This window comes from Pteropus alecto, unplaced genomic scaffold (assembly GCF_000325575.1).
Source record: "Pteropus alecto unplaced genomic scaffold, ASM32557v1 scaffold40, whole genome shotgun sequence".
NCBI lineage: Eukaryota > Metazoa > Chordata > Mammalia > Chiroptera > Pteropodidae > Pteropus > Pteropus alecto.
The window spans coordinates 6429331-6443921 of record NW_006431919.1 but is presented as its reverse complement, the minus strand read 5'-3'; the positions used below and the strand labels follow the sequence as shown (position 1 = coordinate 6443921).

General features: G+C 38.8%; 1 protein-coding gene and 1 pseudogene across 2 annotated transcripts in view; one reads left to right on the top strand and one right to left on the bottom strand.

Moving 5' to 3' along the window:
• Positions 1–3750, top strand: part of LOC102886214 — a 7851-nt pseudogene extending 4101 nt beyond the window's left edge.
• SGCD (sarcoglycan delta) overlaps positions 1–14591 on the bottom strand; it is an 818344-nt gene that overhangs the window by 150926 nt on the left and 652827 nt on the right. The gene's annotated exons all lie outside the window — the stretch shown is intronic.

Genomic DNA, 14591 nt, shown 5'->3' with positions numbered 1-14591 from the left:
CAAGAAGACCACGAGTGGACTCAGCTCAAGTTGAATGTCAGGACTAGATAAGTTTTAAGATACATTTTTTTCCCATCTGAGAGTTAATGATTCTATAACATGCTAGATCCTTAAAGGTGATGTGATGTTATTCAAATAATTAAATAACGTGTCATCTAAAACAGGTAAAACAAGCCATGTAAGTAACTTTCAGAAGTGAACACTGGAAATATCTTTATTTTAGTAGACATCAATTAGGTTTTTTTTGAAACTGAGCTTTATTTTAAAATAAAGTCTGAATAAAACATCCCCCCAAATAAGGTGTTCGCTTCTTCGATTCATGTAATTTGGTCAATGGGCACATGTGAGACCATAATGATGGACAGGTCTATGATATGAGCTGAAAGAGAATAATCCAGGGCTGGCAGGTTTTTTTCCTTTAATTATTGAAATTTAAATGACTTTCACTTATAATTAATTTTATACATTCTTTGAAGAACTGTCAAATTGCATTTCCCTAGATTAATATTTGAACAAATCTATTACTTGCTGTGGAAAGTAAAATTTTCACAAAACCTAAATACAGCCCTAAAAGGGAACTGTTGTGCAAACAAAATGATTAGCCTAAATTAGGACAAATGAAACATAATAAATGAGTTGAAAATGTACAGTGGGAAACACTCCACATTTATGATTCTATAGGAAAAAAGTCAACAGAAATTTCTGTTCTGAGAACTGGGAGACTGTCCTGTTAATTTAGACAAAGCAGTTGCTGTGTCCCCAAGCCTTCAGATTGCTCCTCCTCACAATTTAGGAGCAAGAAAGAGACTTTCTACTTTTAAGTCTCCACTTGATTATAAAATAATGGCATTTCTAAAATTCAAGCAATTCAGTCAATGTGCTATAAGATTCTTAAAATGTGTTTTGATTCATCAATAGATGAATAAATGAAATATACATAAAATGGAATATTATTCTACCTTAAAAAGTAATTCTGACACATGGTAAAAGATGGAAGTAATTCTGACACATTGGTAAAAGATGGAAGATATTAGGTTAAATTAGCCAGTCACTAAAGGTCAAATACCATATGATTCCACATACATGAGTTACTGAGAGTAATCAAATTTACAGAGACAAAGAGCAGAATGGTGGTTTCCAGGAGGTGGGGAGTTATTGTTTACTGGGTAAAGAGTTTCAGTTTTGCAAAATGAAAACAGTTTGAAGATGGGTGGTGGCTGTACAACAACGTCAATGCATTTAATGCCACTGAACTGTGCACTTAGAAATGGTTTATGTGTATTTTACCACAATTAAAAAAATTAAAAATGTATTGCAACATGCCACTGAACTGTGCACTTAGAAATGGTTTATGTGTATTTTACAATTAAAAAAATTAAAAATGTATTGCAATCGTCAGAGAGGAGAAAAAAAGTGTTTTGGTATAATTCCTTGCTCCTTACTTTTCAATAAATCAATTCTCCAGCCAACCAACAAACCAGCATCTCAAAGAACAAATTTCTTTTACCATTAAGCATCACATTTAACTTCCTCATTCTTTGATAATGATTCCAGACAGAAAATATACTGAATACGGCAAATCTCTTTTTGATTTAGCCTGAAAAACTTGAGGGAGTGAGGAGAGAACAGTCTTTCGAGAACTCTTCACACTGCACAGACCGTTCTTACAGCACAGCTCCAGAGTCAGACTGGTTTTGACACCCAGCTTCCCACTCTCCCCCATCCTGCCCCTCCCCCACACTCAGGAGATGTGAGCCCTTGGGTTTACAACTTGGTCTCTCTATCCTCAGATTCATTATCTGTCAAAAAGCATTAATAATTAAATCTGCGTCATAGGGTTGATGAGTCCTTTGCATAGTGCCTATTTCAGAGTAGGTGTCAATTGTCTATAATCACCATTTTCCTCCTATTAATAACTCCGTTAAGTTAATTAGGTAAATACTATTATTATAATCCAAGAAATTAAAGGTGAGGGGAAAGACGAACCTCTACGTTATATTCAGATCTGATTCCTTCTTTACCCCATGGCTCAGACCACTATCGCCTATTGCCTGGAATTCTGAGAGTCTCCACCTGCTTTCATCTTCGCCTCCCTTTCTCCACGTCCTGCAGTGCTGTCATCCCAAATAGCAACCCGAGTCTAACAATGTGCTTCCTTTGCTCGAAATCTTTCACTGTCTCCTCCTTTTCCCTTAGAGTAAAGCTTTCACCATGGCCTGCAAGGCCCTACATGGGTCTGGTTCCTATCACCTGCCGGACCTCATCTACTCCTGCTCCCTTGGGTCACTCTGCTTCAGCACACTGGCCTCCTTGTTGATCCTCAACATGACAAACATGTTCCTGCTTCAGGGCCTTTGCACCTCAGCCACGAGTCCTTTTCCAAAAAATATCCTCATGACTAATTCTCTCACCTCCCTGACATCATTGTTCATATGGCAACGTCTCAAGAGGCCCATCCCGACCCCGCTACTTAATTCTACAACCTCCCTCACTCCTCTGTCCCACTCTCTCTGGTCCTTCATATCCTGTGTACTGTGCTACATTTTTCTTTCTTCACAGTAATTATTACCTTCTTACATAGTACATAATTCACTTACTTTACTATGTTTACTGTTTATTTTCTCTTCCCCCCACCCCTCAATAGAATTAAGCTCTATTGATACAGGATCTTGGTCTGTTTTGGTCTTTAATATATACCAAGTAATTAATACAGTTCCTGGCACATAGTAAATACTCAGTAGATATTTGTTGAATGAAAGAAGAAATGCCTATCTATCTATCATCTATCTATCATCTATCAACATCAACTATCACCTATCTATCTAGGCATATTCCACTTACAACATATATGCTTGGAGCTCTGCATGAATTATTTTATTTACTCCTCATGCCGATCCTTTCATATGAGTAATACTACCCCTATTTTAAAGAGAAAGCAGTTGAAATTTAATGAAAGAAGTGAAGTAACTTATCTAAGACCGTGGACTTGGGAGCTGGGGTTTAGACTTAAGTTCTTGACCTTAAATGTAGCATTCTTTCCATAAGACCACATCTTAATATGACAATGGAAAAAAGTAGGCGATATGTAAAAAAATTGGTCCATTTGCAGATTACACCCCTGCTGTAAGGAGTGACCTGAGGAACCAGCTCAGATACTGGAAAACCACTGAAGTGTATTCAATACCATTAGGTTGATTATTTTTACTTCCAGAGAAGCAGATGGCATTGACCCCGACCCTAACAGGAAGAGTTCTATGTTTCTAAGTCATCAAGAGTAAGTTATCCAAGAGCCACGCAAACTGGCAACCACCATGGGCTCAGGAGTAAAAGTCCTTCACAATTTCCAACTGTTGGAAAAACTCGAAGAAGTCCAGAAAGGGGTAGAAGACGGCACGGTTAGCTGAGGTCTAGAAGGTGACAAAGACATGACCCTTACAAGATGGACAGAGATGATAATCGAGCCTCCAAGAATAATAATGAAAACCGAATACACAGTTAAAATACACAGTTAAAATAGAACGTGGACCTAAATACCCAGAAATGCCCCCCTTTGTAAGATTTGTAACAAAAATCAGTACAAATGGAGTTAATAGTTCTAACGGCATGGTAGACCCAGGAGCCCTATCAGTGCTAGCAAAACGGCAGAATTCATATTGCGTCAAAGTCGTCCAAGAGCTTTAGCAACTGATGAGGTCTAAAGAAAACAGGAAACTCCCTCAGTCACCTGAAGGGCAGTGTTACCACAATTAACCAAGAAGAAAACCACAGGCCCTCCTCCTCTGCCATCCGATTTAAACAGTCTTCATTTTCCACAATTTTCTAGATAAACGTGCTGTAGACCTCCAAGTACTGGAAAGGAAGCCCCCATCCAAAGGCCATTTATCTTAATATACTGTAATTATATTTTTGTCCATTTGAAATATATAAGTTGTACTATAACAACAACAACAAACACCAACAAACAAACAGTTATCCAAGCCTCAATAGTCAGAAAGACCTTCCTATGAATTTCACTGGTTTCCAACTTGGATTACCATAGGGCTGGATAAATACCAGCCGGTCTCTTGCTACTGGGCTAGTTAATTCCTTTTAAAATGAAGAACAATCCTTTATTTTTATATGTATTAAGGTAAGGATGAATATTTCTTAGCAATGGCTTCAAAAAGAACCAGAAACAATCCTGGGAGAATCTCCAAAAGCCAGACCTGACGGAGTCCTCAGTGGCCATCTACTCTGACTTCTTAATTCGCAGAGGGGAAAACTGAGAGCCAGAGTTGGCAAATACTTCCGCACAGAACCATAATGTAGAAGAATTATCAAATCTTGTCGACAGAAAGACTTTGTGCTCTGAATGCACGTGGGAGTTACAGAATGGAATGTCCTTCCACATTTCCTTAATTCAGTCTTATCCTTCATTAAGACTAGACTTCCCTGTGTATTTCTTTCTGCCCCGAGGTGGGTAAATTCTAATTAATTAGATTGTAACTGAAACTCGATGGCTAATAAATAATTGTGATGGCAGCTATTATTATTGAGTGTATGTATACACACACACACACACACACACACACACACACACACACACACACACACACACAATGTGCCAGAGTAAGAACTTTAAGTGCATTGGACCATTTCAAGCTAATAAGTCTCATTAATTATAAACATTATCCCTCATCTGCTTTACAGGTAAGAAAACTAAGGATCAAGGATGTAAACTGACTCATCTAAGTTCACCCAGAGAACCACAGGCAGAACACAGATGTTAATTGGTCAGGTGTTTATCTAACTCCAAAGCCAGTATTCATAATCAGTTTACTACACTATATTGTTACTACTTAAAATTATCTTCAGTTAATTTCATTTGCCTGAAACATATAGGATGAGGGTGGGGTGGGGAATACAATGTATTATCCTAAACTCTAACAATTATACAGTAGTAATAATTGTAAATGATATCTGTCTCTGAATTTTAAACTTGTTTTCTGCTGTAGAGTCTTTCAGTTTATGCATTCCATGAGCCTCTTTTATTATGGCGTAAATACAGCCCACATTTGCATTAATGCTGCTACCATATGGAAACTCATGTCAGCACTTAGCAGGGTTTCTGGGTGTCATCCATGTAACTTTGAGAAACCAGAGGGCTTCTTTCCAGATTTCCCTCTTGAACTGGCTGATACAACAGTCTTTAAATTTGCATTCAATTGAGAACAGGATTTTTCTCTTCCAAGGGGTTTTACTACTGTTCTGAAGGTGAGGAATTGGGGGAGGGTGCAGTTGTGGGGGAGGGAAAAATTATATGACAGCACATTTGCTTCTATTAAGAGATGCAAAAGGAAACTGTTACATCTGGCTCCATTTCCTTGCCAAATTCTTTAATTGTTTTGTAATCTGAGAAAAAACAAAGGTGATGAAAGAAAATAGAAGTAACTAGGCATAAATAAAACAAGCTCATCACAGAATCCTAACTCCATCGTCATGGCAATACATATTTATATATCTAACCTCTGACCCCCATTACCACTAAAGACTCTGATGTTGATTTTTTTACTCTCCTGTTGGAGGGAAAAATATAAAGAGATCCATAATTTTTACTTCCTAAGGTTGATGAATATCATTAGATAGAAGCTGACACTGCTTTATAATAATGCAGTGTTCTCATTACCTTCAGAATCTAGAGCTAAAATCCTCTTGAGATGTGTGTGAGGTCAGCTTCCTTAAACAGGCAGAGGTCTCTTACAGACTCAGGGTTAGAGAGTGTGCAAGTCTCCTATGGGGGTTCAGGAACTCAGTATCTTGCCTAACAACCTCTGTTACTGATAACTCGGCAAAGCCCTTTAATTCTCACAGTACCCAGGGGAAGTAGGCATCATTATTCCCAATTTACAGATGAGGAAACTGAGCAGAGGTTAACTTGCTCGAGGTATCACAGCTAGAAAGTGGCAAATTTGAAACTTCATATTCTCGAGTCTGTAGTTTTAATTATTGTTCTATTCTGTCTCTTGTGGAAATATCTGGGCCACTACAGATTTTTATGCAGAACTAGCCTCAATGTCTATCTAGACAGCACATATTTTTTGTTTTGTTTTGAAAGATCCAACATGTACTAAACCCAAGTTCCACTTTGCAAGCTTAGTCGTACAAATACCGCTGTCTTGCTGCAGATAACATTCTCTCATCGTGCTGCCTGAAGAAGCCACGCAGTGACTGTGCCCAGGGAGAGGGGGTGACAGTGCTCTGGATTCATGATGGAAAACCTCCTGGTTTGAGAAGTTCAGGGGTGTTTTTGAAAAGGGACCAGTGCTCCTAAGGCTGGAGGGTAAAACTGAGACCAACCCTCATCTTCTTTCCACTGGAAAAAGGCCCCACTTCACATGCTCCTACTCTGGATAATTACTCTTTCCTCCCGTCCGCATTTCAAAGCCAATGTTTACGGAGCTCATACTATACATCACGCACTATTAAACACTTTGTTATCTCATTTAATCCCACAACCACCTGAGGAAATTGATATGATATTCACATTTTATAGATAGTAAAACTAAAACAGAGAGGGGAGGGGGCTGTCCAAGGTCATCCAGCTAGTAAACAGCAGAGTGGGGTTCAACCTATGTCTATCAGATTCCAGAACAGAAGCTCTCAACCCTATCCCTTGCACAACAGATGGCATTGGCAATCCATCCACCACATGCCTACTTTTGCCTTCCAGAACACCCTTAGTCCTGTCCCTCAATTGAAGACCAGTGAGTACGGAGCTTTATCTCTGGTCAGAAAACCTGAGTGGCTTTTGTTGTTGCTGCTGTTGTTAAACTTGGACCATTTGCAAGTGCAGACAGAAACGGTGTCTCCAGCCACAGTGAGGATCCAGAGGTTTTTCTGCCCACGCACTGGACTCCTTGGCTCACATTTGAAATTCATTAGACACAGCATCGTTTCATTTGCTTAGGGTTTTGTTCTCTCATCATAAAAATATAACATAAAGGGCAATAATCCCCAGTGATTATCAATCTCTGATTCCGCTTTTCCCCCACCTTCGTGACTGAACTATACACATCCTTCCCTGGGTGGCTCACTCAGGCTCAGTGTACTAGATGATGAAGTAAGTACTTAAGGATCATAACAACACCTGATCCATCTTTCCACCCCCAGTGATTTGGTGCAGTGTCTGACACAGAATAGAAGTCAACAAACATTGCTTGTTTGTATGAAGGATATCTTCATGCATGCTTGCAAGTAATAATAACTCAGAAGTGTGACAAAATTTACAGTGACATGATGGGGAGTTGACTTTTGATTAAAATGATAATGAGACTCACCAGTGATGTCCACCATGTGTTGAATACTTAGTTATGTGTCAGGTGCCGTGTTAACACTTCACATGAATGATCAAATCCTGTCCTCTACAAGGATGTAGGAAGGAGAGAACACTGCTGACTTATCTCACAGGTGAGGAAGCTGACACTGGAGAGAGTAAGTAACTCAGCTGAAGACTTGGAGCTCATAAGTGCTGGAAATGGAATTTCACATCCGGAGACCACTGTCTGACACTGCTTTTGAAAATGAATCAAGTAATATTTTCTTTTTTCTTTATTAATAACTCATTCAACATTTTTGAGTGCATTATTTGCCCTGGGTACTAATATTAGCCACTAGGAATATAAACAAGGCAGAGCCCTTCTCCGAGAATCATAATGTTTCCTTTTTCAGATGAGCAACTATCTAAACTGGGGCATGATGTGAGAATTTTCACAGGCTTAGAAGAAATAGACACAATTTATTTTACATAGTAAGTTCTTATAGACAATAAGATATATGTAGTAAATGGAACCTTTCCACAATCTTAGAGGAGGACAGGAAAAGAGCATTATATCCAGCCTGATGGGAAGCACGGGGGGAGTATCATGGAAGGCTTCCTTGGGGTAGTGATACTTCATTGTTAGTGTTCTGTTTCAAATCTAAAATGAACATGAATCTCACCTGAAAGTCATACAGGCCTAGTGACAGTACAAATTTTCTAGTAATCTTCCAGTGCAAGGATAGGAAAACTTTGTAAAGGGTCACATAATAAATATTTTAAGCTCTACGGGCCATATAGTCTGTCATAACTATTCAATCCTGTTATGTTCTGAAAGCAGTCATAGATAATACATAAATGAATGGGCATGGCTGTGTTCCAATAAAACTATATTTATAAAAACAGGCCCACAGGCTGGATTTGGCCCAGGGTCTATATTTGCTGACTCCTGCTCTGCTATGAAAAACTTGAACCTACAATAGCTGTGTATTCATAAGTACCCACATAACTAGTAGTACATATAGGTGCAGAAATCCTGATAAATCGAATCAGTTTCTGATCCCAGGAAGCAACTTTCCTGACTATGACTAATACCTCCCATCTTTATCTGAGAGAAAACACTCTGCGAACAACAGATGGTGTTGCTATGGAGTCTTCAACATCCTCCTCAGCTGCAGATATAACTATGCCAGTTGCAGGCTGAAAACGATCAACCAACTGAGAGCTTCCTGGGAAAATATTTAAAAGGTAGAAATATTCTACAGATGGGATATTCAGAGCTATGGTTGATTTTCTTAAATAAAGAGTAATCACTAGTAAAAAAAGAATAATCAAAGGCACTCATTCTTCACAGCCAGAAAATCATTAAAACTGGGAAAAGCATTAATGATTCAGAGTAGACACAAGACCACATTATCACTCACAATGCGATTGCTATGTTATAAATCACATGAATCTGTATTTCTAAATTTGACCCTCTGGTAAATAATCTACAATCATAGTTATAGAAAAATGTACATTTCCTCTAAGTCTGCAAAAATTCTCACATTATATCCTGATTTATATAGTTGTCCATCAAAAAAGAAAACGTTTAAGAAAAGTCTAATATGTTTTTCAGCCAAGACAAGAGTAAAATGTACATAATTTGACTTCACATTAGTTCTTAACCCTACTTTAAACTAGCTTGGGTCTAAAGAGATGATTCTTGTATTGTTTATTTAACAAATATTTATTTAGCACAAATTCCAGCAAAAGAGAGGAGATATAGGAATGTACAAAATTAACTAAATAAAGTTATAACCCATGAAGACGTTAGCATTGGCTAGAATTCACTGTAGGTCACTGCTAACCATTGATGATTTCCTGCCCTGTGTGTTAACATTAGATATTGATAGTACGTAGAGGGATACAGGGAAGGAAATAAAACTCTGGACACATGTAAGGATAGTGTGATTAGAAGATCACAAGACAAAGTAAATTCTGAAGGACCTTTCAAAAGAGAGGCAGTGAAAAAAATGACATGGAAGCTTTTAGGTGATGAATAACCATGAGTCATTTAATCTTCTTAAGGTGTTCTCTACTTTATTAGGGAACACAGTGAGAGTGCCTGGGCTTAGTTTATTTAGAAGGAAGAAAATGGGTTTATGGAGCCTGAGTCCCTCGCTAGCTTGTTTTGTTTTGTTTTGTTTTTAATCTCATCATTTATGTCAGGATATCAGGCATTCAAATCACTTTTCAGGCATTAAACAAACATGTGCAATGTGATGACTGACTTAAGAAATGGTAATTTTCAGGCAGAAAGGATGAATCTTCAAAAGGAGAAATATCTAAAACTTAAAAGATTGTGGAAAACAATTCCACTGACAATAGATCAAAAAAAAATCGCTTAGGAATAAATGTACCCAAAGAAATGCAAGACACATATACTGAAATCTACGAACATTGTTAAAAGAAACTGAAGATCTGAAAAAAATGGAAAAACTTGACTGTGCCATTTTGAGAGTGATAGTCTAGAAGACCAGAGGTCTAAGGTGTACGCACGCACGTGTGTGCACATGTGCGTATGTATACGTCTAGAAAGGTGGTGAGGTAGACAGAAAACAAATAATATGTCTAGTAGTGTTAAGTGCTAAGAAATAAAACACAAAGTGTAAGTGTTAGGAATGTCAGATTCTTCATTGGAAGGATGGTGTAAAATTGTGAGAATTTAGTAGATATTTGGAAGAAAAGAGGAGATGAGATAGGTATATTTTTGGCTAAAAACTGAGGTGGGGGATGTTACTGGCGGGGCTAGGGTTGAGGACATTTGATGTGAGTGTGGGGATAGGTTAGAAAAGATCTGGGTACAGGATCAGGTTTAGGTATGAGGCATAAGTGTGACAGCTGAGTCTAAGCAGGAATACCGGAAGGGCAAGCTGGTCAACTCATGAAAGAACGTGTGTACTAAGTGAGATGCCTCTCTTGAAACGTGCCTCTTTATCTCATAACTATTTCCTTAAAAGAAGATGATCCACAAGGGCAGAAAAACAGTGAGAAGTGAAATGCTATCTTTGTGCATCATGCCAATTCCCGAATCCTCCAATGCCACACTTAAAAAGCACTGTGCCCCAGTCCTTCAATTTCTATTTGCTAAGAAAGGGCCTTCTTTAGTCCACGGAGGACAGGTTCTCCAGCAGGTCCTGGTCTGCGCTTTAACTCAGAGGCCTCTGTGAGCCAAGACAAGGAGCTCAGGAAGAGGGAATCCGATAATGTTTTATTTCAAACGACTCCTCCACAAATGAGGCTGCTTATCTGCACAAGCGAAAGAAAGTGAGTCATAAAGCTCCCTTCACTGACCCCTGGAGCAGCAATGCTTAGTTACGTATCTCTGTGGACCGAGGAATCTGAGGATAAACCAATGGACATAAAGTCAACTCTCACAGGGCTGCCAGTGTGTCCCAGGCTCGCACTGCACCAGCATCAGTGGTGGCAGTGAGGCTCGGGGTGGAAGGGGGAGTAAAGCCATCCTATCTATAGCTTATCACTGAATTGACAGAATGTGAAACAATTACCTCAGTAGGTACCAGTATCTCTTACCTTTTTACTTATAGCTGGAAAGCCCTTATCTTGGAATGCAGATTTTCCCAGCTCTGTGCAACCAAATCTTCCCCATTTCTTAAAGATAGGATCAAATTCCACTTCTTCCCCGCAGACCTTCCCCATTTACTGAGATAAGACATATAATTGATCTATACTTAGGATCCATTGCAACCTTGCAGTATAGTTATGAGAGGGAGCAGTGGTCATAAATCCCAGATTCACCTCTTTCTGAGTCTGTGTGTCAGATTTCACTCATGCTTTCTGCACCTCAGTTTCCCTTATCTGTGAAATTGGCCTAATAATAAACCTCATGGGGGTTTTTATAAGGCTATAAAGAATTAATGTACGTAGAGCATTTGGAATGGTGCCTAGTTTATAGTAAGGGTTCGGTACTCTTACTGTTCTTATGATGATGATAATGGTTATGTGTGTTCAGTTTTCATTTGCCTAGGAGATAGTAAATTTCTTGGTGGCAGTGCTTACTTCCTGTCTGCCTCTGAACTTGAGTTATTTAGCAGAAAAGGTTTGGGTATCATAGAATTAGACATATAAATTTTGGCTCAACTGCCTATTAGCTCTATGTTTAGGCAATGGCATTGAAAGGCAAGAGTTTGAGAGGCTATTTATGAACATCCAGCATTTGGACAAAGTACAGAAAGAGAGGTAGCCCAAGGAAAACTGAAGGGCCCGTTAACAGCAGACTCAGTAAACATGGTGTAGTACAATGAGGTGGCCAAGTGGAGTAGATAAAATAACACTCACATTTCTATCTAGCATAGCCTATTTCAAAATACCGTCGTGTTTGCATCTAGGCTAATAATTTGAGTGCATCCGGCTTTGGTGATGGATGTACTCTACATTTTGTGTTACTGAAAAAAAAAACATGGATGTGTTCCTTTAGTACTGATCTGTAATCAAAGATGATATTGCACCTTGGGCAAAGTAATACCATATTTAATTGCTCTTGGAATATTAACTATTCCTGAAAACAATGAATACATTTCCCAGATTTAGTGTTTTTTTTTTTGTTTTTTGTTTTTTTGAGGTTTAAATAATTGATTTCTGTCTTTTGACATAAGGAAGAGAATGAGGTATTGTGAAGAGAGAAATGGTCAAAATAACTTCCTATCTGAGCTGGCAAATTTTACAAATTGATAGGATCTTAAAGTGCTCAGGGCTGAACAAAATTTGAAAATGCTGTGATGCATATTGAAGACAGAGTATTTTAGAACGTTATTTAAAGTTCTTCCAAGATGGATGGAGTAGCCACCTCCTCCCGCGAGATCCCAGGCACCTGACCTACCCTTCCAATGGCTCTCTTTACTCCTCTCTGCATACGCCTTTTAATCCTTCCAGCTCAGTAACAGTCCCTTCACCTGGCACCACCAGTGACCATTCATTAATGTTCTCTGATACTCATCACTTGATTCAGTGCTCTGTGGGCACTTCCTCACTTAACCCTCCCACCAGCATTATGATAAAGGTCTTACTTTCCAAATTTTATAAGAAAAGCGAAACAGAGGCACAGTGACTTGGCCGAGATCACATGTCTGGCAGGTGGCTGAGCCAATTCAGTTTAGAAACAAGGCCAAAGCTCTGAAATCACTGACTTCATTACCAATATTCAATTTCCCCCGAAGTTATGTATGGTCTTCGGTCCTCTATGCTTTTCCTTCTCTTAGTTGCTCTGCAAATTCCTTATTTGAGTGTTTTCATAAACCAATTTATATTTAATTTGGTATTTTCGCTGACCCCAAAACTAAATCTATTTGAACAGCGATTAGCTCAAAATGCATGAAGTACTACCTTGAACTCACCATAATTCATACTTGTCTGATTCTCTTTCCCTTTCAAAGATTTTGTAGGTGATATTGTGGTTAAGAACCTAACATCTACTCTGCAAAGCTGATCTTATCCATAATGTCAGTGAAAGGCTCAGGGACTGGGGTATAGGGTAGGGCGCTAAGTCAGTTTGAGCCAGTAATACATGATTGTTGGTGGTTCCCAATAAAGCAGCGTTGATGATCTTCAGTGTGACAGGCTATTTGTCAACCACTGGACACAAATAAGAAAGCGATTAGACACAGTTGCTGCTGTTTGCCACCTCACAACCCAGAAGGGAACGAGCCCAATGCTCTGGATGACAGGCCCAAAGCCAGAAAGAACTGAGTCCGTGATGACACTGAGAGCCACTGAAGCAACCAGACCTGGAGTGTGGTTTGCTACAAGGCCATTGGTGAAGTGAGCTGATAAGTTTCCTACTGGTTCGAGCCAGTTTAAGTCTGCATATTTGATACTTGCAGCCCAAAGCATCGACTGATAGAGATTATCTTTTTCTATTTACTTAGGTCTGAGTTCTTGAAGCCAATTGTCAGTCTTTTATTTATGCGAAAATCATATTAACATTGCCTCCACCTTTTAGTACAGTGATTTCTCTTTATATAATATCTCTGGAACAATGGTTCTCAACTATGGTGATTTGGACCCCCAGGAAACATCTAGCATTGTCAGGAGTTATTTTTGGTTGTCACAAATAAGAAGGGGGTGCCACTGGCATCTAGTGGGTGCAGGCTAAGAATGCTGCTGAGCATCCTGCAATGCAAAGGATAATCCCCCACGACAATGACTTATCCATTCCAAAATGGCAAGGTTGAGAAACTGCTCTGGAAGGATGCACAAGATATTGGCCATTACAACTCCCTCTGTGGAGGAAAATGGATAGCTGAAGCAAAAGGCTACCAATAACTAATACAAATACTTTTAAATAAATCATTAAACCAATTATAAAATTTTTTTTATAAATGTAGGGACCTTTTTTAAGTAAAAGAGTTGGGAAGTAAATGCAATTTTTCCTGTTTGAAACGTAATTACTTTTTCCTTCATGACGATGTCTTCCTATGTCCAGTCACCTGCCCAGGATTACACCACAGGCCTCCTGCTGACCTCACTTCCCAGGTTGCTCTCCACTCTTTTCCCGTTATTTCATTGCTCTATGACTTGTGACAGCTGCTAGGGTTCATGGTAACAACTCCAGATACCTTTCCTGCCCTTCAAATCCTGGCTCCATTCCTACCTGACATCATATTTCACAAATTTTCAAGGTCTAGACAAAATTTCATTTATTCTGTAAAGCCTTCTCTAATCACCTCAGTCCATGATAATCTTTATTTTTTGCCTTCTATGGCATTTAGTGCCACAGAACTCAATGAAATAAAATAATCTGAAATCTTTCAGCATTAGGACTTCCTTCATAGACAGTAAAATTCACCAGAGAGGTTAAAGAACTATATTTTGTATTGTTCTTTCATTCTCCATAGATGTGACCATAGTAGCAGGCACAATGGTATTCAAAATAATTGCTAAAACACAAACACACATATACATGCCTGCTGGCCCTCCAACTGAGGAGGCAAAGTTCATTTTATGTGAGACGTAGATGAAAAAAAAAAAAGAAGAAAAACGATCCCTAACACTTGTAGATATAACAGAGATATAACAGATAGACCCTAATCTCTCTTTATAACTTCTCAGAGAACCACACCGTCTAATCCTGAATTTCCCAGCTGTGTATATGGGATGTTAACCAGAAGTCCAGAAAAAAGAATTCCATGGTCCACTTAATTTGGCAAATGAGTTAAACAAAATTAAGTGCATTTCTTCAGTGCAGAGCATCTCAGAATATGCTAATACTAATATTTAAGAATATTAAATATTCTTA